General features: G+C 44.3%; 1 long non-coding RNA gene across 1 annotated transcript; it reads right to left on the bottom strand.

The window, feature by feature from the left end:
- Window positions 1–485: 485 nt before the first annotated feature.
- Window positions 486–19675, bottom strand: LOC146172608 (uncharacterized). Its single transcript, XR_014702494.1, has 3 exons — window positions 18856–19675; window positions 13970–14056; window positions 486–2921 (listed from the first exon to the last, which is right to left on the bottom strand). It is a non-coding gene; the product is annotated as an uncharacterized LOC146172608 (long non-coding RNA).
- Between the last annotated feature and the right edge of the window lie 4968 nt (window positions 19676–24643).

Here is a 24643-nt window from a genome sequence, read left to right on the forward strand (position 1 = left end):
TCAAGCTGATTTTCCAACCCGCCTCGTGAGCCAAGACGCATCAATCCCACGGCTTCTCGAAGTCGACGATGCTACCCCCCTTTTTCAAGAAAGGAGCACTTTCGGCGCCGCACACGTGGACTTATCCCTCCGTGTGCGATATCCGTTCCCCGCGGTCTCACCCGTGCAGAGGAAGTTGTGCTTAGGAAGATCCGGGTCGGTGTTGCCCTTACACCAGCTGTAACTAGGACGTGGTCATACTTTCAACACTTATATCCTCGCCCAGGATACCCGATCTGTAAAAACGAAGATATCGAGGTTGACATCCACCATTTGCTGTGGGATTGCCCAGCACTCAAGCCAACACGAATCCGGCATCTGAGCATAGCTGGCTTTTCAACAACCAATCCTGCCTCATACGTCACTTGGACGCAGGGACCTCATCATCGCTCACTTCAGGACTTCATAAAATCAGCCAACATTTTTCCATTCATTTAATCATTTATTCATCCTTCATCTCATACCCTACTGATGCCCTGAGGCAATAAATATTGATTAAAAAAAAAGAAGTGCATAGCATATGCAGAAATACAACATCTAAGTCGCATTGAGCGGTGAAATCCGTCTGGCCCGGAAGCATCCTCGCCGGCCCCCCATCTACCTGATTCTTAGTGCCAGATATTTCGGTTGTTTGCTTGGTTGATTTATAGGGTTGAACATCCCAGAGTAACTCTGCGTTTGTTCACCATAAGATAGCCAACGTTCTTGGTTTTAGGTGGCGCAGCCGTCATACCTGCCACGTGCTATAAACCTTATCTTTATGTGGATGAAGCTGAAGTTTGCAACGATGATTCTATCGCTGTATGGCTGAAAGGCCGCGAGTACATTGCTCTGCTTTACCGACATCGTGAAAAGGTCCGGGCGGCAAGAAAGCGAACGCACAACGTTTTCTTTTAAGATATATATTTTCGTGACAGGCGATACTTCTCTTGCGTTCATGGATGAACATTACGAAAACGTGTGCTCTGAAGTTATAGGTAAAAGCGCGACAACATTATAAGTCTCAATTCTTTCTAATGACATTTGTACTCTATGCGTAACCTGTCCCCTCGAAATCTACTACTTGTGGCTCGCGCTGGTCTATCGGGGCCCTGGCAATGTGAGGAAGGCTTGTTATACCATGAATGAAATATCGGTTACAGGAAAAGTCTACACAGCTCTTTGCAGCTTATATCAGTACATACTAAAAGCAGGCTTAGCTGATAATGTAGAAAATAGGGCCATGGACAAGATCATATATCTGCTTATCATGACAGCGTTAAAACCCCTTTTCTCAAAAATAAATAATTCACTCATTTTCATTGCCACCGTCATCTTCGGCTTTGTGAGAAAAATCATGGGTATAGCTATGGCAGCTGATATAGACGGGGACAGATAATCCTTATAATAGCTTAATTACACCACGCGACCACTTGACATCGCCTATTGATAGAAGCTGCCATAACAGGCTGTCAATACAGATAGGAGATTGAGGGGAATCGAACCCTCCAGGAACCTAGCTTTAAGAGTCTGACATATTGTACCCCTTGGTCATTCAGGAACGTTTAAATGGCTTTGTTAAGAGGTACTTTATGTCTACATTATGTGGTATTTGACATATTGTTGTAGCCGACGGCTGTATTCCAGGAGAATAATTATTAGATAAGAGAGATAACAAAGAAATAGTTTATTCACTAAGCCTGTGCAAAGTTCATGACCACTAATGAGAATATGTATTTGGCGACGCAGACAACCCCGCGTTAATGCTGCGGTGTCATACCAATAAAAGCAGTGTTTAAGAACCCCACACATGAGACAAGCGGAGGAAACGTCATTGTCCACTGCAAAAGTGCAGTCGTGCGCAGTGGAAGAAGCATTGGTGTAGGTCAAGTCCATGGTCCCGAAAGCAAGCGTAGACCTGTTACGCATGTGGAGTGGTCATCCTTGCCTCCGACGCTGCTTGCTCCACGAAACACCAGGCACGACGGCGCATCTTGCATCAGAACCAGCGCCTTTTCTGAGCGGCAACCCCGTGTCTTTGCTGCCGGCCACATCTTCGGTGCAGTAGAAGCTTTGTTCAAGAACATCGTGCTCTCGTGCTCCTCGCTACGCTGTGGGGCCAACAGGTTCGCGTTGCCATTGAACAGGCCATCTGGCTTGGTCTTAGGGGCGGACTGCTCTGCATTTGCAGACACCAGCAGTGCTGGGGGAAGCTCTCCGGAGCTCTCACAGTTGAAAAGCTTGATGTCATGTGTGTCCGAGAACTCTGCCAGCTCTGCTGGCAGTTCTCGCACTGGTCTCGTGCCGCGAGTGGCGCTGGCGCTGACACTGGAAAATCACCCCGGGCTCCTTTCGCGGCAGCCGGCTGCTCCGATTGGGCCGAATTGGGGAGCCCGAGAGCTGCACGCCATGCATGGCGTATGTATGGAAGTCTCCTGAGCCGAGACACAATAGTGCGAGCTCCTCAGAATCCCCCGAAATCGGACTCGGCGGAGAGGGTAGTGGGGCCCGTAGTGGGAGGCATTGACCACATCGTCAGCTAGGGCCACGTTTCTGAACCCGAAGGGCCGTCCATGCGCCTGTGCATACTTGTCACTCCTGGGCAGAAATCAGGCTGTTAGCTCGGAGTAAATGTCCCGGTAGATTTGGAAACTGGTCTTCTGACTTGGTCAGCCAGCGGCTAGATACGTCACCGCTGTCGCAGCTCCTACGCGAGCCACGTTCCGAAAGCAGCGCTTGGCACTCGCGTTCTCGCGATAATCTTCCTTTTTCCCCTTCATGAATCCTTCCACGGTGACCAGTTGGACTGATTATCATTTAGAAGACTTCGAAAATATGCCCTTACTATATACTTGCAGCACGAATTCTGCCCTTTAGCAGGAGGCCCGGAAAGGATGCTTTACCTAAGAGAAACATGCAGAGGTTTAAGTCATTGAAAAAATTAATTGCGTTGCATAAACAATGTATGCCCGTTAGATCATAAATACACATTTTTACTTGAACCACCCTTTGCTGATGACGAGCGGAATAGTTCACCCAAAAATTGCAATTCCTGTCTACAATGAATTACATGATCATGGCAATTGGGAAGATTATTCTGCCCTTTACCAAGGCAAGGCACGTATTTTGACCGTATCGCAGAGACCTGCAACTTATCTCCTCATAAGTCGGAAGCATTTAAATATCATTTCACACACTTTGAACAGCAGTGCCCGTTCTGTCCTCACCTTCTCTTGTTCCGTCTCAGCGCTACGTTATTCCGACCTACTTTGTTTGGTTCGGTTTGATTTGTGGGGTTTAACGTCCCAAAGCGGCTCTGGCTATGAGAGACGCCGTAGTGGAAGACTACGGAAATTTCAGCCACCTGGGGTTTTTTAAGCTGCACTGACATGGCACACCACACGGGCGAACAGCTTTTCGCCTCCGTCGAAAAGCGGCCGCTGATGCCGGGATTCGATCGCGCATATTTGGGAACAGTTGTCGAGCACCGTAACCACTCCGCCACCCTGGCGGGGCCCATCTACTTTTTGTCTGACTAGCTGGCCCTTACCTCTAACTTACTGAGCCACGTGCCACTGCTGGAGGGTTTTTTGGGTCTGTGTTGTTTGCTTCATTCTGATCGCAGTCAAGAACTGACAGCAATAAAACCTTCACAAAAAGGACCGAAATGAACACCTCCCCCACTCGGTCTTTTGTTAAACCTAACCTTTTGTTAAACATGGGTACGACAACACTGCACGTAAATAATTAGACAACCGCGATAACCATATAACACTTGAAGAAGCGTCCCTCTAATGCTAAGACAATAAACCTGACTAGCATAACACGTCTAACACCTAGCGAAAGAGACAAATGAGATGAGAAAGAGGTATGGCTTGACGTCCGCAGTTAATAATCGTTGAATTTAATTTCAAATCGCCTCAAGTATTATCACTTTAAATGGAGAATGAGAGAATGGAGAAAATGGAGAGAAAAAATGGAGGATGAGATAGCGGTCTCTTTTCTTTTGTTGTTCTAGCAAGCTGCTTTTTTAATTTAGTGAGAAATCTATGTGTGAGAAATCCGATCTCACCGTACAAAGGCTGCTAAAGAGCCTTTGCAATATCCATACAATTCTTGCAATATTGGAATGTACCCTGTTCTTTATATATTTAAATATAATCCTGTATTCTTGCCGAAATGCTTTTTCTGTTTTTTTTTTCCTATATTCAATTATCTTTAAAGGACACATTTTTGGTCGCGAAAATTCACTTTTCTGCAAGGTAAACTGCGTACCCTTGTAGCCCGCTTACTGTGGCATCTCGAAGTTTCACTGCGGAAGGCGGCGAATAAGTAATTCTGTAAAAATTTCACCATCCAAAATTTCGCTTTATATAAAATGATATTCTTCATGTCAGATGTCTATGCGGCTACCTATGCTCGTTGGAGTTCATGTTTTCTGATCATTTCAGGTCTGTTATAACCGCAAATGTAAACACAAATAAAGTCAAAGATTGAAGTTCTCGGCAATTTCGCTGCGAGTAACAACATGTGCTTCCTCGGCAGTCTTTCAGGTGATTATTCGTTGACAGATTTTAATAGTTCATGGCTGATAATGCTCGATTCGCCACTTACGTCGAGATGTCAGTGCCCTCTTGGGACCGCTATTTCGTTCGTTCAGCATATCTGTCAGCGGTTTTCAGAGAGTCCTCGAAGCGGCGCCACCTAGCGAGAACTAGCAGCAATTTTGTGCAAGTGAACTTTATGAAGAAATCAAAAAACAATTAAATATTGAATTTGCGATACTTTATAGAACACCAGCGATAACTGTTCGAATCCACTACGTCGGATTTTTTAGTTATTATTTATTCACAATATACAGCAAGCAGTTAGATTACTGCCATCTTCCATGGGGCGGTGTTCCCTTTTATGTTGCATTATGGAATGCTTTTTGATGTAAATATATGTAAATCCAGCGGTCAACACAGCCAGGAGGCGACATGAAATGTTAGCGTCCCGTAATGATGGCAATATCGACTTTACAGCACCAAAATCACTTAACGCCTTGTATGGGTGTGTAGTCCCTTTTAAGTTGTAGTCAGAAAACTATTTCATCTGAATTCACTGTTCACCTTGCAGCGAGAGAACCAGGAAGAGGAGAAAACAAGTCTTGGGAACCTACCGTTGACGTTCCTGCATGGCGCTATTACTTTTGCCGTAATCGCGTGTGTAAATTTCCTTGTATATGAAAACACCACCGTCGCCATTCTCCCCGTGTCAGCGTGTGGCAAGTTTCAACCAACGAAGAAGAAGAAGAAGAAGATCGGAATTACGCCTCGGGGATCCATTCTCAAAATATTACTGCTATAATGCTGGTGTTAAACACACTCCGGATAAATGACATTCGGGCGTTGATGACACCTCTAGCAAAAAGTGGAGATTGCGAAAACCGGTGGCACGGTCGGTTACCAGGTAAGGTAGACTTGCTCATCTCGCGCAGTATTCCTTTTCAGCGAAACTAAATTCTTATGTTGCGGGAGCCCTATTTAAATCCTAATAGAGAACGGGGCATTTAAAGAAGGAAGAACTGAGCCGCCTACAACCTAGAAACACAAGACGCTTCTGCGGGGTGCTGCGAGTGAATTTTTGGCGAAGTGCGTCATAGATGCGTATCTAAGAGCGCAAGATTCCACTCGTAGCGCATCTACAGCGGACGCTATAGAAGCCCTGCCAAGTGCATCGGGCGCGGTTGATATCACGCAGCAACATACCACAAGGTGCTGAAAAGATGATATCTTGCATAACGAGGAGTCGCCAGGAGCACACTGCTATAAAGACATTTTGGCCTAGCAATTCATCTTTCAGACGTCACCAGAGGCTACAACGCTGGTCTCTTAGGAGAACTAAACCAGCGCTCACCTGTGAGTCTCTCTTCTCAATGCTTCTTTCGTGGCTTGTGAACCTGATTTCTTCACAATATATTCTACCCGCTCTTTTTTCTCTTCGACATTATTGGTTTCTAAGTTTGTTCACTAATGAGAGCTCCATCCTGAAAAGATCAATTTTGAAGGGTTTGGTTGTTGTTTTATTTTAACGAAGTAGCTGTAATAGCCCCTTTCATCCGAACATCCAACGTTGGAGTTGTCGGCGTCATCATCGTGAGCTTTTTAAATAAAAAATCGCAAGCAGACGCAAGTAGCTTGCAGCGACAGCTGACATGGGCACTGATTCTTTGACGGCCTGTGTGACTTAACGAGACCAATGGATGCGTTAAAGTTGGGAGGAGTTGTCATCTCTGATTGCTCATTTGCGGCGGGTAGGTTCAATAAGAATGCACCTTCCGGTGCTCCTGGATGCCGTCACTGTACAGCTGGACTACGCAGGCACGTACATTCGGATTGGTTAAAGTTGAGCTTTCGGCTGGCCACCTACGCTTTCGAGTGAAACCCTTTATTACCGAGCTTAAATGTTTTTCTAATTTTTTTTCTCCACTGAACAATTTTTATTTTTTGCACATTTTGTTTCGGTTTACAGGTTCCTCCACCAAAAATTATGACCGAAACTACTGTGTCCGGGGAAAAAAACAAACAAGATTGACATTGAACAGAACAAACATTCACAAAGGCAAATTATTTTAAATCAGCATTTTAACGCAGTTCGTCTACCCTTTAAAATTTTCTAGAAACATCTACGGGGCACTTTGCGCTATTAAAATACCATGAAGCGAAGGCGTCCATTGCAGGGTGGTATGAAGTCCTCCACTACAGCACTTGTTTCTCTCTTCTTTCAATCCCACGTTCCTCCTCCCTCCTTTTTCTTACGGCTCGGTTAAGGTGTCCGCGGATAATTGTGACATCGCCTTTTCTTTCCTGCAAACCAATTCGAAACGCCGATGATACCTGGTGTACAGTTTCTGCTCCTGTGTGCTGTGTGGTGTGGCGTTCAAGGAAGCGCCAAATGAATGGCGAAAACGGACGCCTGGATCGGACTACCGGCGGGGTCAGCTTCATATATGCGTGAATTGCCTGTTGACGTCATGACTGGATGTGGTGTCATCATGACGTCAGTTTCATTTATTTGATATGGTCGGATGTGACGTCATGATGACGTCCCCTGGTCATGAAGTCAGAGTTAGTCATCTCTGACATCTATCCCTGCCACTTCGTACCAGTAACTAGCGGTGGCAGTCTCCATGGCAACCGCGCTGGCGTGACACTAGACAGTGAGAACTGAAATAAGTTTATCACGTGCCCAGCGTGGCTACGCTACGATGATTGACAGCTATAGTGGTACAGGACACCGGACGTGAGTATGAGGAATTAAAGGCTTTCGCCGGAAAACGTTAAAATAATGCTTTGATTTTGTGGACACGGGACTAAGAGGATAACTGAGATGAAATAAAAAATTTTATAGAATGGCCATCAAAAAACTGGATTTTTTTCGAAACTCCACAGCCCACATCACGGTCCCCTGAAAACTCGAAACAGTCGGATACTGCTGAATGCGCCTCGGTTTCGAGGGGGACGTGGAGCGGCGCTTGTTTGCAATGATGCTGAACTCAAAGCCGTTGGTTGCAATGGTAGCGCAGGCAGACGAGGAGTAAATTTACTAAACATGGTGTGTGGTGAGTTGGAACAACGTATAGTTGGGAATATAGAGAAAGCGTGACCTCGAAGCTTCACTCTATGCATTAGCAACCAGTGCAAAACCTACAACAAAAACACCAGCCGGTGAATAATTATAGGAGTTAACTTTTCATTCAAGTTGTTAGACGCTCATACTTGGTGTTCTAGATCGTAACCAGAGTATCACTGAATGGATGTAACGCAGTGCAGGTTCCAGTCGCAACGATCATTTCAGTTAAGCGCATCGTCTTAAATGTGTTAACACATATAAAGCAGTTAAAGTAGTCGAGGATATGGTTGGCATGATGCAATGTCCAAGACTAAATATTCAAGCGCATCGCATTTTTAGCAAGGGGCGACTAGTGAATTAAATGACCGAAACACTGAAAGCTTTTTCAATCTCAATGATTCACTGTTACTCGCTGTTACAGGCTGAGCCTGGAAAGAGATATTTGCTGCACACTATACAGACAAAAAAAGAAATTATTCTCGGCAAAAGGATTAGTAAGTCATTTTATTTCCCCTGTTACTGATTCATTGTTGTCAAAGTACGTGTTCGTACAGAGAATGTGTTACGCGGCCTCTTGGTTTAGACCCTCAAATAGCCACTCAGTTCAGTTCAGTCATTCAGTCGTGTCCGACTCTTCGTGACCCTATGGACCATGTCACGCCACGCTTTCCGGTCTCTCACTATCTTCCTAACATCACATAACTTCATCTGCAGTGCCTCGAGGATGCCATCTAACCATTGCGTTCGCTGCCTACCCCTTCTCCGGCGACCCTCAACCTCTCCGAACATCAAATCTTCCTCCAGCGACTCCTCTCTTCTCATCAGATGACCAAAGTAGCTGAGCTTTAACCTTCCAATGAGCAGTCAGGGTTTGTGGTCGACTATATCGACTGATTTGATCTTCTGGCTGTCCAAGGAACTCTCAAGACGGTCCGCCAGCACCACTATTCAAACGGGTCAATTCTTCGGCGGTCAGCCTTCTTCACAGTCCAACGCTCGCATCCATACATCACAAATGGAAAGACCATAGCACAAGTAATACGAATCTTAGTTGGCAGTGTAATTTATTTGCTTTTTACTAGGCGGTCGAGGCTAACCATTGCTCTCTTTGCCAGAAGCAGGCGTCTCCTAATTTCATGGCTGCAGTCTCCTTCCCACGTAATCTTGGAACCCAAGGAGAGAAAATCTGTCACAGCTTCCACTTCTTGTCCATTGATGCTCCAGGACTTGATAGGGCAAGACGCCATGATCTTTGTCTTTTTAATGTTCAGTTTAAGCCCAAACTTCTCACTCTCTTCTTGTACGCTCATCAGAAGTCTCTTGAGTTCCACTTTACTTTCTGCCATTAAAGTGGTATCATCCGCATATCTAAGGTTGTTGATACGTTTTCCAGCAATCTTCACTCCAGCTGAAGAATCGTCCAGACCGGCCTTCCTCATGATGCACTCTGCATATAGGTTAAATAGGCAGGGCGACAGTATGCAGCCTTGCCTCACTCCTTTCTCAATCGGAAACCAATCAGTAAGACCATGCCCAATTCTGACTGTGGCCTCTTCTCCTTCATACAAGTTCCTGAGGAGACAGATGAGGTGAATTGAAACTCCCATCTCTTGGAGAGCTTGCCACAATCTGCTGTGATCTACGCAGTCAAACGCTTTCGCATAATCAATAAAGCAGAAGTAGATGGGTTTCTGGAACTCTCTTGCTTTTTCCATGATCCAGCGAAGGTTGGCAATTTTGTCTCTAGTTCCTCTGCCCTTGCGAAACCCAGTTTGCACGTCCGGAAGCTCCCGATCCACATACTGCTGCAGCCTTCCTTGGAGGTTTTTCAACATCACCTTGCTAGGATGCGAAATAAGCGTGATCGTGCGGTAGTTGGAACAATCTTTGGCACTGCCGTTCTTTGGAATGGGGATGTAAACTGACCTCCCCCAATCCTGTGGCCACTGCAGGGTTGTCCAAATCTTCTGACATAATGTATTCAGAATGTTAACAGCGTCATGGTTGAGGTTTTGAAGCAACTCAGCTGGAATGCCATCAATACCGCTAGCTTTGTTCTTAGAAAGGCTGGCTAAGGCCCATTCAACTTCACTCTTCAGGATGCTCGGCTCGAGATCAGTAATCACAACCATCTTATGTTGGGTTTGCACATTCGGGTCCTTCTTGTACAGTTCTTCTGTGTATTCCTGCCACCTCTTATTTATCGCTGAGGCTTCAGTGAGGTCCTTGCCTCGTTCGTCGTTTATCACGCCCAGCTTAGCACAGAAGCTTCCTGTGATACCTTTGAATGTCTTATACAGAGCTCTTGTGTTCCTTAATTGGCTGTTGTCCTCAACTGCTTGGCACTGTATGTTTAGGAAGGCATTCTTATCTCTCCTTGCTATTTTCTGAAAATTCGCATTGAGAACCTTGTATCTTTTCTCTTTCCCCCATAAAATTGCCATCCTCATTTCCTCAGCTATTTGCAAAGCCTCTTCAGATAACCAGTTTGCTTTCTTGCATTTCTTATGCTTTGGAACTACCTTAGTAGCAACTTCTTGTATTATATCACGAACATCAGTCCACATCTCTTCGGGCTCTCTGTCTTCTAGTTCTAATTCTTGAAATCGATTCCTCACTTCCACAGCATATTCTAATGGAATTTGATCCAGATCACACCTGAAAGGCCGTCTAGTTGTCTGCGTTTTCCTGAATCGAAGCTTAATTTTGGCAACAAGAAGCTGATGATCGGTGCCACAATCGGCCCCAGGCCTTGTTTTTACTGCTTGTATAACGCTTCTCCATCTCTGACGGCAAAGAATATAATCGATCTAATTCCTGTACAGACCGTCCGGTGAAGTCCATGTGTACAGGCGCCTCTTGTGCTGTTGAAAATGAGTATTCGCTATGGTCAGGTTGTTTTCTTGACAAAACTCTACTAGCCTCTGCCCAGCTTCATTTGGCTCACCAAGACCGAACTTGCCTATAATTCCGGATATTTCTTCAATCCCGACCTTAGCATTCCAGTCTCTTATGAGAAAAACGACGTCTGATGATGGGGTGCGGTCTAAAAGGCATTGTAAGGCCGCATACAATCTCTCAACGTCAGCTTCTTCAGCAGTAGTGGTCGGTGCATAGACTTGGATAACTGTTATGTTGAAAGGGTGACCTTGGATCCGAAGTGAAATCATTCGGTCGTTTTTGGGGTTGTACCCTAGCACTGCTTCGCCCATTCTGTTTACTATGAGAGCGACCCCATTCTTTCTCTTGGATTCGTGCCCACAATAAAAGACATAATGGTCGCCGGAGTTAAATTCTCCCATTCCGGTCCACTTGAGCTCGCTGATACCCAAGATATCAATGTTTAATCTGTCCATTTCTCGCTTGACGAAATCCAGTTTACTTTGCGTCATAGATCTTACATTCCATGTTGCTATGTGATATATCTCCTTGCAACATCGAACTTTCCGGTCGCTTCCCGACACACCCACAACTGAGCGTCCCTTTGGCTTTAGCCCAGCCGCTTCATTTGTCCTGGAGCTACTAGGAATCGCCCTTTGTTCATCCCCAGTAACATCTGGGATGCCTTCCAACATGGGTGGCTCATCTTCCGGCGCAATATCTTTAATGGTATTGTGACTGGCCATAGGGTTTTCTTGCAGGAAATACTGGAGTGGGTTGCCATTACCTTCTCCAGTGAATCACATTTTGTCAGAACTCTCTGCCGTGACCTGTCTATCTTGGGTGGCCCTACACAGCAGAGCTCACGACTTCATCGAGTTTCGCAAGCCTCTCCGCCACGACAAGGCAGTGATCCATTAAGGCGCAAATATCAAATAGCCACTACTATAAATTAATTTGCCAGTACAGGCTTTAACTGCTACAGATACTAAGGCCAACTACATCCACTCTTTGCTTTAAGAATATGAGACCGTTCAGATCATTACTGCCCCGCCGGAGTGGCGCAGGGGTTACGGCGCTCGAATACTGTTCCCAAGGACGCGGGATCCAATCCAGGCCTCGGCGGCCGCTTTTCGGTGGACCCGAAAAGCAAGGTGCCCGTGAGCTGTGCGATGTCGGTGCACGTTAAAGAACCCCAGGTGGTCGAAATTTCCGGAGCCCTCCACTACGGCGTCTCTCATAGCTTGAGTCGCTTTGGGACGTTAAACCCCACAACCAAACCAGATCATTACTGTTGCAGAATTAGCGAAAAAAAAATATAAAGTGACGCTTAGAAGCCAGTAGACAACGACTGCTCCAAAGTCACGCGCAAACGAAGAGTATTACTGCTACGTGGATGCACGTTTGACATGCACAAGCTACGTTCAGTGTTGAGAAATCCCCGCCGCTGATGCGCAGTGGGTAGGGCGCTCGACTGCTCTCAATTATGCGAGATGCAGTCCTTCTTGCGGCTGACGCTTTTCGGTGGATTTGAAAAGCCAGGCGTCAGTGTGCTGTTTGATATCAGTGCAGGTTAAAGAATCTCAGGTAGTCGCTATTGCCTATGTGCTCCGCTACGGCGTCTCTCATAGCCTGAGTTGCTTTTGGACGGTAACCAAAGGAAATCGATGCTCAGAAAGTTGGCCTTAGAAATGTAACAATAAATATCAATATTAATTTCGGACCTCTCGGTGCAAACTTGTGAAATATATATCAAATAGGACTTCTTAATGACAATTTGGTAGTGAATGGAAGTTATGGCTTAGAATCAGAGAGGAGCATCCTAAACTACACCCGCTTCATCACTCGTGGCTCGTGAAAGCAGCTGAGGCGAGCGATGAGTCTATTTTCTTCTGGGAATTGGAGAACATTAGTATGTGTCTGGGGGAGGGGGGGGGGGGGGGTAGGACGATTAATGTAGGTCTATTTTCAGTCAAATACAAATGTTTGTGAATGTAGAGCAGTAATTTCTCGTTTTCCTCTTTACGGTGACTGTAATATATATATATATATATATATATATATATATATATATATATATATATATATATATATATATATATATAATTCTGAAGGGACATTCTTATTCAACAGACCTATGTACGAGGTCTTTGTCAGTACTGGACTCAATTATAAGAGCTTGGCGTTGCGATTATAATTTAAGAACTAACTTACGATAGGGTGACAGCCTATCTGTACTCCCCCCCGATTGGGTGTCACCCACCTAACAGCGTGTCATTGCCATCCATCCGCCTTTGACGTAGATCGGAAGACCTATAATGAGTCTTTTCACTGGCTGTGCGGACGTGACGCGGGAGGAACGCGCCGGGACATTAGCGACGGGGCTCAGTCGCGTACATCGGCATATCTAAGTTTAGAAGGAATAGGATATGCATTCGGTTTAATTGCAACGCCCTTCGATGTTCGATATGCTACATAAAACATGTTTTAAATACGAATGTGATTGACGGAATGCCGATATTTCTTGCGGTGTTCGTAATTTCCGTAAACATCGTTTTAGAGAGCTTTTAAATATTTAAACCATAAAATTCAGTATGCGCAACCAATGAACATTTGCAGCTGTAACATGATATGTGTACCCTGCGAATTTTTTCTTCATTGTTAATTTCTTACAATATGAGGTCAAATGAAAGTAGCCCTAGCGAGGTAATTAAATCTTACCAGTTGTCAGATATTGCTATTAAGCAAGGGTTCTGATCTTTTTACAGCAGCAATGACGCGCGCTGTGTTTGGTTCTGACCCCGGAGCTCAAATGCTGAGAATTGAGAGGATGCTGATGCTGACGATTCAAGAACCAACTATAAATTCGATTAGCTTAGAAAAATGAGCTATTAATCTCGAGAACAGTCAAGTAAAAAGAGCATTGCGACACGAGGCAGCGGGTGCCAATGAGCATTCAGCGAAGAATCGTATCTGTCTGTTGCTTTTATTAGTAAAGGAAAAGCTAGGAAAACAGCCTCTAAATATTTAAACACATATAAATGTTCATTTCCGCTTTACTCATGTTTAAACTCATGCAAGGTGTGGCCGTCTCGGTTCAAGTAAAGGACGCTTCTATATTCTTGTTTTTCTCCACCTACGAAAGCACAAGAGCCCAGCATTTTATGTGAACCTATTTTGAGAATAGCCTCTTTTTGTAACAAAGAAACCCTGAGGCGTGTCAACTTGCCCCACGTTTAGAAGTGTAACCATAATTTTCACCCACCACCGCTGAGCACATTCGAGATATCACTGAATACTTCGTGGTTTACCATATCGTAAATCACATGGTATAGTTTAGCTCCGTTAAATTGTGAAGCTTCTCTGCTCTCGAGTATCCAGCAAACTAATATTTCTTTTTCAGACCGAACTGCGCTTATTGAAGTCAAGCAGGAAGGTTATGAATATGACCACTTACGCTTGATGCTCCTGTTGTCTCTAATGTGAAGTCGTCCGGTTGAACGAGGCAGACATGTAAGCACTAAATACATTTGCCACAACGCCCCTGTGGACGGAACAAGAATATCATCAAAGACTGCTTGCATTCATTTATATACATGGCCCTCCGTTATCAGCGCTGAATACGAGCGTGCTTAACAGTATACTATATGTTGAATTATATTTATGTTCCTGAATCGATACGAACTTTGGCTATCCCTCCAAGAATGTTTAGTGCAAACTCAGCAGCTGGTACGTGAGTGAAACCACCATCTTCTTGTTACAAAAAGAACAGAAGAATCGTTTTTTCGTTCTGGCAGATACAACTGAGGGCGGCAAAAGAGTAACGCCCCGAGGCGAGCCTCACAACAGCGGTTAAATCGAACCCACGTTCAGCGGCAGTTTACGCCTGCAGAACGCCTACATCGTGAGCAAGACATGCTAGCTTGGTATTTTGTCGTGGAATAATATTCGCTAGCAGCCTTCCCTCTGGTTGACCCTCAAATGATAAAGTAATTGTCCTCGTAGCCACATCTGGAGCTCTCGGTTAAGCTGAATCTACGCCATCTAGGTAACAGGATTCGCAGTGCTGCCCTCGCTGATGGGTATCACTGCTGCGCAGAGGAGATAAAGCAACAGCTTAGTATGGCGCAGTAGAACGCTGTTTAATGGTGCGACGCAGTGAATCTCGAGGATATGCACAATTTGTGTTAGCCCCCCCCCCCCCTCCCTATAGAGGAGTATAGCGTCGCGAGAACAATCAATCAATCAATCAATCAATCAATCAATCAATGTATTTTATGTTTCCAGAAAACAAGCTGGATGGTCTCCTGGGCTAAAAGCTACTCAAGAAGCGTGACTAAGGCCCAAGAGACCAATACGTGGCAGTAGCATACAAAACGAAGACACAGGAGCAGGATATAGCACCAACAGTCGTTATATAGTTGGTTGACGAAAAGTAGAAAACATGATATTTACATTGGACATTAAACAGAAAGACAAAAATCAAACATTTTGCTAATTACATCCTAAAACTGTACACCCGAAACAGTTCAAAACACGAAATTCACATCTGGGATGACAAAAGAAAAAGAAAGTAGTGAAACAAATTCAGTAGCTTCAACTTAAAAAATGAGTTCTTCTATCTAAAAAAAAAACAAATAAAAGAATAAAAACAGCAAACAGGAATTTTATTGCTCTGAAAACAAAGACATGAGCTCTTTTCGATTGGGGATTACTATGTGCAGAAATTTGTTCAGTATTGCTGCTAGATTGTGAGCCAGAGATTGGAGCTTGTAAAATGTACGGAATCGTGGAATTTCCCATATATCCAGATTTCTGGTGGGTATATTAGTATTTCGGCATTGTAATCTTGCCAGTGATGCCATGTAGTTTGTATTATCAGGAGAGGAAAAATAGTATGTTTTTAGCAATCGGAATTCATAAATGCGTTCTACAGATACAATTTCATATAACCGAAAGGCATTTCTTGTACTGGAATTTCTTGTAGTGGAAATATATTCCATATTTCCAATGTGGCGAATTATTTGTTTTTGTATCATGAAAAGCCTGTTTAAATTACCTTTCGTGGTTGTACACCAAACTAACGTGCAGTAAGATAAATAGGAAGAAACAAAGCTTGATAGATTAAGATTTTTGATTTTTACAGGTAGTACGCTGCGATAGCGTGATAAGAATCCAGTTATCGAAGATAATTTCTTGCTTAGGTAACCAATGTGAGTGTCCCAGCTTAATTTGGACGAAACATATACTCCAAGGATTTTATGGTCATGAACGATTTGTATTTCTTGGTGATCGAGCTGAAAGAAAATATTAGCTTGCACTTTCTTATTCTTTGCGCAAAAAATATTTGCTTTTGTTTTGCCAGCATTAATTTTAAGTAAATTTAGTCTTACCATCATGACAATTTTTCCAAAACCTCGTTGGACTTCAGTACTAAATAATTGATGTTAAAACCAGAAAAATAACAAAGTGCTATCATCGGTACATATAATAAATTCTATTGTCTTGTCTATAGTTTCAATGTCATTAATGAAGGCATTAAATAAAAGTGGGCCTAGTACGCCGCCCTGCGGGATGCCATATTTCACTGGGAGGAGAAGCAATCAGTTATATCGATGTATGCTTACAAACTGAGCTGTACTTTTAAGGCAAGATTTTATTAGGTCTCAGCATCGCCCACGAATTCTATATGTTTCAAGCCTTTGGATTAGAATTTGGAGGTCGAGGCAGTCAAAAGCTTTACTGAAGTCCGCGAAAACAGCTACAGTGAACTTGCTATCGTCTATATTTTGAAAAATATGTGCCTTTAACGTTAACAGGGCCATCTCCGTGGACTTGCCTTTCATAAACCCAAATTGCGCGGTAGTTATAACTTTATGGATTTCGAAAAACTTGGTTACTCTGAGAGATAGAATTTTTTCAAGTGCTTTGCTAAAAACTGGAAGGATGGATATTGGTCGGTAATTAGTTGGCAAGTTTATATTTCCGCCCTTAAAATTACTGAGACTTTAGCAATATTCATTGCATCAGGAAAAATTCCCGATTCCATTACAAAGTTAAAAATATGGACAAGAGCAAGTGCAATTATACTTAAGACGTACTTTATAGGCTTTATTTGGAGGTTATCTGCATCTAAAGCTTTGCTGTTTGGCAAGGCCATCACTATGTTAAAAATTTCAGTCTTCTGTTGGCTTAAGTAAAATGCTATCACTGACGCTATTGTCGTATATTAATTCTTCCGAGGGATTACCACCGGGCGCGGGGACAGCAACGTTAACAAAGTAACGATTTAAATACTCAGTAAGTTCTTTTCCACTAAGTTCTCGGCCACCCACCAGCATTGAATCAGGAATAGAGTTATCTTTTCGACGACCCAAGACATTGGTAATTACTTTCCACGCAGCGTCAGGGCGCAGCTGAGTAACAGTAGCAAACATTTGTTCATAGTATGCCAATTTTGCACTTTTCAGCTTAGCATTAAGGGTATTGCGAAAATGTTTAAACTCTCTAAGGGTCGATACTAATCTTCTCCGTAAAAAAGATTGATATAGTCTATTTTTTAACTTAATCATCCTTAGATGCTCTTTTGTTATCCAAGGCCTCCTGGCCTTCTTACAGCGTTTTATATTTTTAAAAGGAAAATGTTTAGCATAGACAGCTACAAAGACCTTGATGAATTTATTACATGCTTTGTTTGGGTCACCTTTGGATTTTACAAAAGACCGGTTTTGAGACGTGATCGCTTGTTTGAACAGTTCCAAACTGTTTTTCGTGATGTGTTGTGTAACAAAAGGTATGTTTGGTTGAGTAGTTTCCACAGGATCACTGCAGTGTGTCATAAAAACCGGACAGTGATCACTGACATCAAAGGGGATTTTACCTGCACTGTAAAAGGTTGTACCTATGTTAGTTATCAAAAGATCGAGAGTCGAAGATGCATAACACGTAATACGAGTTGGTGAAACGATCACATTTGAGAAACCAAAAGAGAGCAGTTGTGCTTTGAAATCTTCCACTTGTATACTATCTTCCAAAATGTTTATGTTGAAATCGCCGCCGTTGATCAACATGAGGTTACTTCGTGAAGCAATGTTGAGAAATGTTTCATAACTGATAGAAGCGTATGACACTCCCTCGCGGTGGGCGGCACACAACTGAAATTATTTCTTTTTTGTTTTGCAGAGTCAGAATTTCATAGTCATCAGTGATCATACTGAATTCGGAACGAATTTCACGTTTTTTTCGACTTACAACAAGAATGGCAATACCGCCACCTCGCCTGCTTGGACGGTTGAGAAAAAAATTGTCACACTCTTCCATTTCTAGCATTTTGCAGTTGTTTGAGTACAAAGTTTCACTTATTAGTATTACGTCCAACTGAAACGAAAACTGGTTCGAAAGCTGAGCAATTTCATCCTCCTTACAGCCAGCCGAACGTGCATTGACATTCAGAACGGATTCGAAATAAGTCTGATGTAAGTCGAGTTTTGATGCAGTATCAATTCGTGATACTCCATTTTACTTTTTTTTGTAAGTAGCTGAGCTAATACACTATTTGCTCGGTATTGCTCGATGCATAACTGGCATGGGGCTGGCTTGAGAAGATTTTAGCAATGTCATTTTCAGTTAGTATCTGAACAGTCGGCATGCCGTCTGTTTGCCTGGCGAAGATCTTGCCATTGTTCACCGAGACTGAGTTCCATCCCTTTTCCTACTTTTTCTTGATAGTCATAGCTAGTAGCTTCTTAAGCGTTGGACAAAGATGGGTTGCGAAGTATCAAAGCTAATGTCCTTGTTCGTAAGATGCATGTTTTTTGCTTTCCTGAGCACGTTATCTCGTTTAGCTCGAGAATGGAACTGGACGGTGATGTTTGTTTTATCAGAGCTTCGCGTGGGCACACGGTGGCAGACCTCGATGTCTGTCTCGGAAATAGATTCTTTTACAGCGTCTCCGATCACTGTCAGGACATCGATAACCGATTCATTTTCAGCTTTAATCACGTCCTGTATTTCCAGGTTGTTTTTCCTAGAGTACTACTCAGAAAAGGTAAGCCGATTTTCCAAATCTTTAATTTTGGTTTCCACAGACGTGACGGTTGCATGCAGTTCTTAGTTTTCGGCCACTTTTTGCTCGTTCTTTGAAACTACATGATCCATTTTCTTTTGCAGCTTTTCAATTCTGTCATACGCAAACTGAAGGCTCTGAGTTATACTCTTTTGTTCATTCTTGATCTGCGGATTTGGGATCTGCGGATTTCATTCCGCAGATCCCTTTTCATCCACTCGCGAAAAACCTTAAGCTCTTGCTTGATTTCCTCTTTTAACTTGGTGATATCAACTTACACGTCGTCCTTCATCTTGCATCAGGAGAGAAAAAAAAACAGCTCTGCGGAAAGCGATAAACGCAAGTCCCCCACGGGCCAGACCACAAGGTTTCACACTTGGCAGTAGCGGCGTAAATAAAATCAAAATGCAAGGACCAAGAATACACAAAACTTAAGCTAACCTGTGAAGTAGAACAGGAGCCGTTACAGTGGTGCGCACATCGGTCGTCGCTACTGCCAAGTGAGCCAGGGGCGATTCGGTAATTCCTTTTGTAGCATCCGGATAAGCAGTGTTGTGGGCGTATCGGAGCGCAGGCGCAGTAGGTAATGCCGCACGTCAGAGGCCAACTTGTGTCGCTGAGCGCCTAGCTTGCTTGATCGCAATGCAGAAGCAGGTACTGACGCAGGTGTTCGGGCGAAGAGCGTATCTGTGAAGTAGAACAGGAGCGGTTAAAGTGGTGCGCACATCGGTCGTCGCTATTGCCAAGCCAGTGATTAGTGCGCAGGAGACAGCATCCCAACACAGGAAAAGAAAGCAAGGCGTTGTCATTCTTAGCTCGACGCGATACTCATGTTAGTAACAATCACACTCGATTTGGGGTCACTTTGGCGCGACCTTTGTAACGGCTTAGGAATGCATGTGTTCAGGCCATGTGCAGAAAGATAAAATTGGCCGAACTATGCAGATGCCTAATCAAACGATTGATGTGGGCAGGAGGCGGTTCCACGCTACTGAATTGTGCGCTCTCTCTAAAGGTCCGCCAACCTAGGACGAATTTAGTCTGAGGTGGCAGTTCAGAAAATTGAAGGCCCGTTCGCTATGCTCTGACGTCGGTGCAGCTCTCGTTACGGCCATGACCCGCTCCCTGCATTTCAGTCTGATGCCGTCGCTTGGCTTTTGACAGGACGGCAAGCTGAGCTCGGTCTTGTCTACGCCGGCCTCGACCTTAGCAAGCGCGAACAAGTTTCCTCCACATCACCAGTGCACGGCTACACGGCAGTAGCTGCGCATTCAGCACGTTTTTTTTTTTTTTTCGAATTGTCTAATCGGATTTACCGGGTTTAACATCCGAAAGCAAGCGACACCTGCTTTACGGGGCACTTTATGGCAGGGCTCCAAAACGTTTGGCCACCTGGGGCTCATTAACGTGCACTAGCATCCAACAGTACACGCGCACATTGCCCTTCTCTTCCATCAAAACGTAGCCACCGCATCCGGGATTTCGAACCCACGCCCTTGGGATCAGCAGTCGAACGACCCAACCCTGAGCCACCGCGGCAGAGGCTTGATTTTTTATTTGTTTGTTAGCTTTTTCCCTCGCCCGCTTGCATACGCAATCTTGGTTGCGCTCCATCTCGTAGAGCATTTGCGCTTCAAATCTGGAGCCGTTCACATAAGCGCGAGATAGCCGAGGAACTGGACTTCTCGCGGCAACTTCCCAGAATAACATATTACGAAAGCGTGATGCAACAGGAGCGAAAATAATGAAGGGAAAAGCCGTTGTACGAGCACTTTTTTTTCTTTTATTTTATCTGTACCTCTGTCCGTGACACCTCCCTTTGTTTTCTCCTGCTGGCCTCCTTTCTCTTATCAATTCCCATCTCCTTTCTCTTATTCTTTATTCCAGGCTGCTTGGATTGGGGAGCTTGGAAGAATTTTATCTTCGCCACAGCTCAGGGTGTTGTCCAAAGGAAAGTCCACCTTGTAAAAAAAAAATGAAAGCGTGTTACTACATCCTAACGCCAATTGGCTTTGGGCCAAGAAATATTTTGAGTCAGCATCACGTCTGCGCGTATTTGGCCGCTTAACCACGAACGCTCATATTGAAATTAAGGGGCATTAGTTCGTAATCTTTTCTTTTAGGGTCCTTCCGCTTCCTTTTCACTATTTGTCGGCGTGAGGTATGATCCTGGAGCCAGCAGATGATGTCGAAATGATGATATTATTTGACAGAAGGCGCCAGTAATGTAGAATAAAAGAAATTAATCTATATTATTCTGCATAGTGCACACTTGCGATTGCGAAAAAGAAATGTGTGTCTTATTTCACTGCATAGAGCCACTGAATTCAGCGAACTGACAGCAAAATGGAAGGAATTCAACGGCGTTTTGGCTGATGTTTCCCTGAAGGGTTGCGACTCGTACTGCGTAAGGATGTAACTATTCAAAGGTTGATCTAGCTTTGTTTGTGAGCAAGGTTTAGGGGATATGTAGGACCAATAACACGCATTTACGTGTACGATAACACGACAAAAAATTACAAAATCGTTTCATTTAGCTTTGACGGTGTGTGAGGGGAGTGCATGTAGTACCATGAAGGGTATTAGGCAGCCCTATGATCTGTAAAAGCAGGGATTTTGGTTTAAAAATTGCGTTAAATGTTCACTAATAACACATTGAGGCCAATGTATACATCATTACGTATACACTCAGATGTGCACCAAGAGTTGAATTTATACAGAAACCGCTTGTTGCATCGGCATTAGCTCTTGACAGCGACTTGGATTTTAGTGTCACCACATTGTATCGTATGAAAAAAAAATGCAGTCTTAGATGGTCACAGAATGCATCTCAACGTACATGCGACTCTTCATTTTCTTACTAGCTCCACAATACCCAATTTTCTTTTAAATGCATCTTCAGCGCTGGCCTGGTGGCTATAAGGCAAAGCCACGCTTAGTACGGCGCCGCCGGGTCAATCAGTCAATGGCCGTGAAGGCCGCATGTCATCGGGGGGGGGGGGGGGGGGGGGGGGGGGGGGGGGACGAAATGCGAAGCCATCTGTTATCTGAGCGGTATTAGATCACTAGAAAATGGCAGGCGCTCGAATGCGGACCGGAGATCTCTACAATGCCGTCCCATTTAATCCACTGCTGTTCCGAGCTGTCGACTATTAATTGTATATCATAGCATCCAAACCATAGCATAGGATTTTCTGTGCAACGTTGGGATCCGGCAGCTTCCGCGCATTGCGTACGTTTAACGTAACCGCAGGTGGCACATTTTCGGCGCAGAATTGGTACTGAAAACGAAAATGTGATCATATATCGCGCACGAACGCATAGCGGTTAGAGGTTAGCCAGGAATATATTTCTCACATGTCATGGTCGCATAGAACTTATAGTGAAACATACACCATATAGGGGGTCTCCATGTGACGTCAAAGACTACGTCAGTGCGCAGCTGACGCTATCTTGGCATCTATATTCTGACAAGAGCAGTCGGAGTCTCAATTATTCTCCTGTGCGTTGGTTTTCTCCGTCGCTCAACCTCATACCAGCACCGATGTGATGAAAACTAAATCGGTATCATGAGTGACACTTCGGGCAAGCCTTCCTTCGCAGCTTTTACCAATCAACGCTTTTGTTCCAGTAATTGACAGCTATTCAGAGTTTGTGTCTGCTTCGGCCCTGATCTTATCTGTTCCGGCTTAATGCAATATGTTCTTTATACACCGTTGCGAACGTGAATGTATCAACAAACGCCCACTAAATGCGTTTGCACCCTTGATTATGGGTGGACAAAAACATGCATCGTAGTTGTGGACAATAATTGGCGTTTATTTGAGTCCGCTCACACTCGATGGACTTAAACCGCGTTTTCTCGAATGTGCCCTATTTGGGCCACATGAGAAAGTGAGCTATTTTACAAACACCGACGGCGTATCCACTGAAAGAAATTTGAGAGGAATTCCAGAATCCTTGCGATAAAGTATTGTGCCTAACCTTTTTGGAGGAAATGTTCTCTTCCACCTTCGTGGGCTGGCTACGTAATAATAGGGGTTGGAAGTTTCGGACTTCAATCTTTGAAATTGCGCTTTTTGAAGTGTTCATTCCGGAACATCGCTTTTGTTTCTTTTTTTTTTTGTTACAAAATAAATTTTTCTTTTGAGTGAGTTACAGCCTTTTTTTTCGTTAAAAGTGGTAATCCTCTATAATTCAAAAAGTATGCTAGAGTTTTTTAAGGCCAACGTCTTATTTACCAGTAATCAGGACGCACATGATAGATCTTGGAGCTGCGCTTTTAGAAGAAATCGCTGACTTCATTAAAATTTAGTCTTGCTTTTTGGGTGCGGGACACTCACGTGGTCTGCTTTATTATGGAAGGTATCGAAGTTCTCAATCGTCACGGTAGCCAGGACATGATGTATTGCGCTACCCAATCTAGTGCCGTCGCTAAGGCCACCCGCACCAGGTGCAAATGCACGGTGCTCCCCCCCCCCCCCCCCTCCCCACGCCGCCATCCCCGCCTTTTAAGCATCGGATCGCAACTTCCTTTGTACCTCCTCTGTAGTGCCTTTCCGCGTTTTGAAAGTGTCAGTTTCATCCGAGGGTCGAGAACGACAGGAGATAAATGAACAAGACAAAAGACTGCCGGAGAGATACTGCTAGCGGTCCTTGCTCGGGAAAGGAGAGTGAACTGTTTTCAAGCACTCCTCACGACGTAATTCGTTCTACGAGATCACATTTTCTAGTCAGTCTCAGCGGTACCAGTGCGCGTCTTGTCGCGTCGTTACACAATAATTCATTTCGCTCCCCGCCCCTTCCTCCTGCTCCCGCTCAACCCTTGCGGACCGCATCCTTCCGCACCCCCGTCGCAACGCCACTGACGTCACGATTTCGTGTCTGTATCCTTCACGGAGGTGAGAAGCCTACATGGCGGGTTAACAGCTGGTAGTAAAAAACGTGTTCGCACCCTGAAAGTGAAAGCAAAGGCAGGCATTCCTTGGAGGCACCCTATATTCTGAGGTGTCACAGATCTTCCTTCCGCCAAACAAGTCTGTCTTCTTATGTTCCTTCGCCGAATATCTATGGCAATGTTGCTTTAAACAGCACAAGATGGCGCCACGGTTATCATCGCTTGGGTAGTGGCTCGTATTGCTTCACTGACACAGAAAACACACAGTCGGGACTCTTCAGACGCGCTTTTTTAGGGCTTTACTTTTTTCCCTCCTTTCCAAGCTGCCGCACACGGGCCTATGGGCAGCTGCAAGAGGCGGCGAAAAGTTTAGGCGGCCGGTGACACGGGAGTATCGCGCTCACCCTCCCTTCCCCCTAAGAATACTTTGGGCAGCACTTCGTATCAAAACCTCCGCTTGACGACCTGAACAATGCCATTCCAAATGACATGTGTCATTTTAACCTGTGTAAAATAAAATATTCTGCCCGCACCGTCTTGCGACACAACTGGCTGTTGCATGCGACAGGCGGAAAATCTTGCAGAAAGCAAGTAAGCACGCAGGCGCATCACGTACTCGAAGTGCGCTCGCTGCTCTTCACTCTTAGTACTTTGCACATGGTGGCTCGGTATGAAAGGAACGATCAGTTTATACACAAAAAAGACGATTCATTTTTTATCTACTAAAGTGGAAAGTGACTTTTGGAGAATACGTTTCTATGACAAGAGAATTCTATTCAGCAACAGAAAAAGTATGCTTGGCACATTTAATGACGAAGTATCTATCGTTTACCTTAACTGAATGATAAAATTTTGTTCCCTTTCATATTGAGCGAGCCCGTGCATGTCATGAAGGTTAACTAATCTGTATTTGCACTACGTAATAGAAGACAAGGTCGTTAATTAGTAATTAAAATACAGGTTATAGAAACAGCTAGGTATTAAGGTGGTGCAGATAAAATGACTTAATAGCTAGACATTCGAAGTAGGTTAGCAGGAAGGTGTATGGGGGGAGGCAGGAGTTCGAATTTAAGGTAGGCATACATGCACGATGCCTCTGCAATTGCAGCATTGCTCCTTGCAAAAGTAAAACAAAAAAGGCAGACGAAGTACACTCTTAGCAGCGTAAT

Source organism: Amblyomma maculatum, unplaced genomic scaffold (assembly GCF_055883805.1).
Source record: "Amblyomma maculatum isolate TAMU_Amacu unplaced genomic scaffold, ASM5588380v1 scaffold_13, whole genome shotgun sequence".
In the NCBI taxonomy this organism is placed as follows: Eukaryota; Metazoa; Arthropoda; class Arachnida; order Ixodida; family Ixodidae; genus Amblyomma; species Amblyomma maculatum.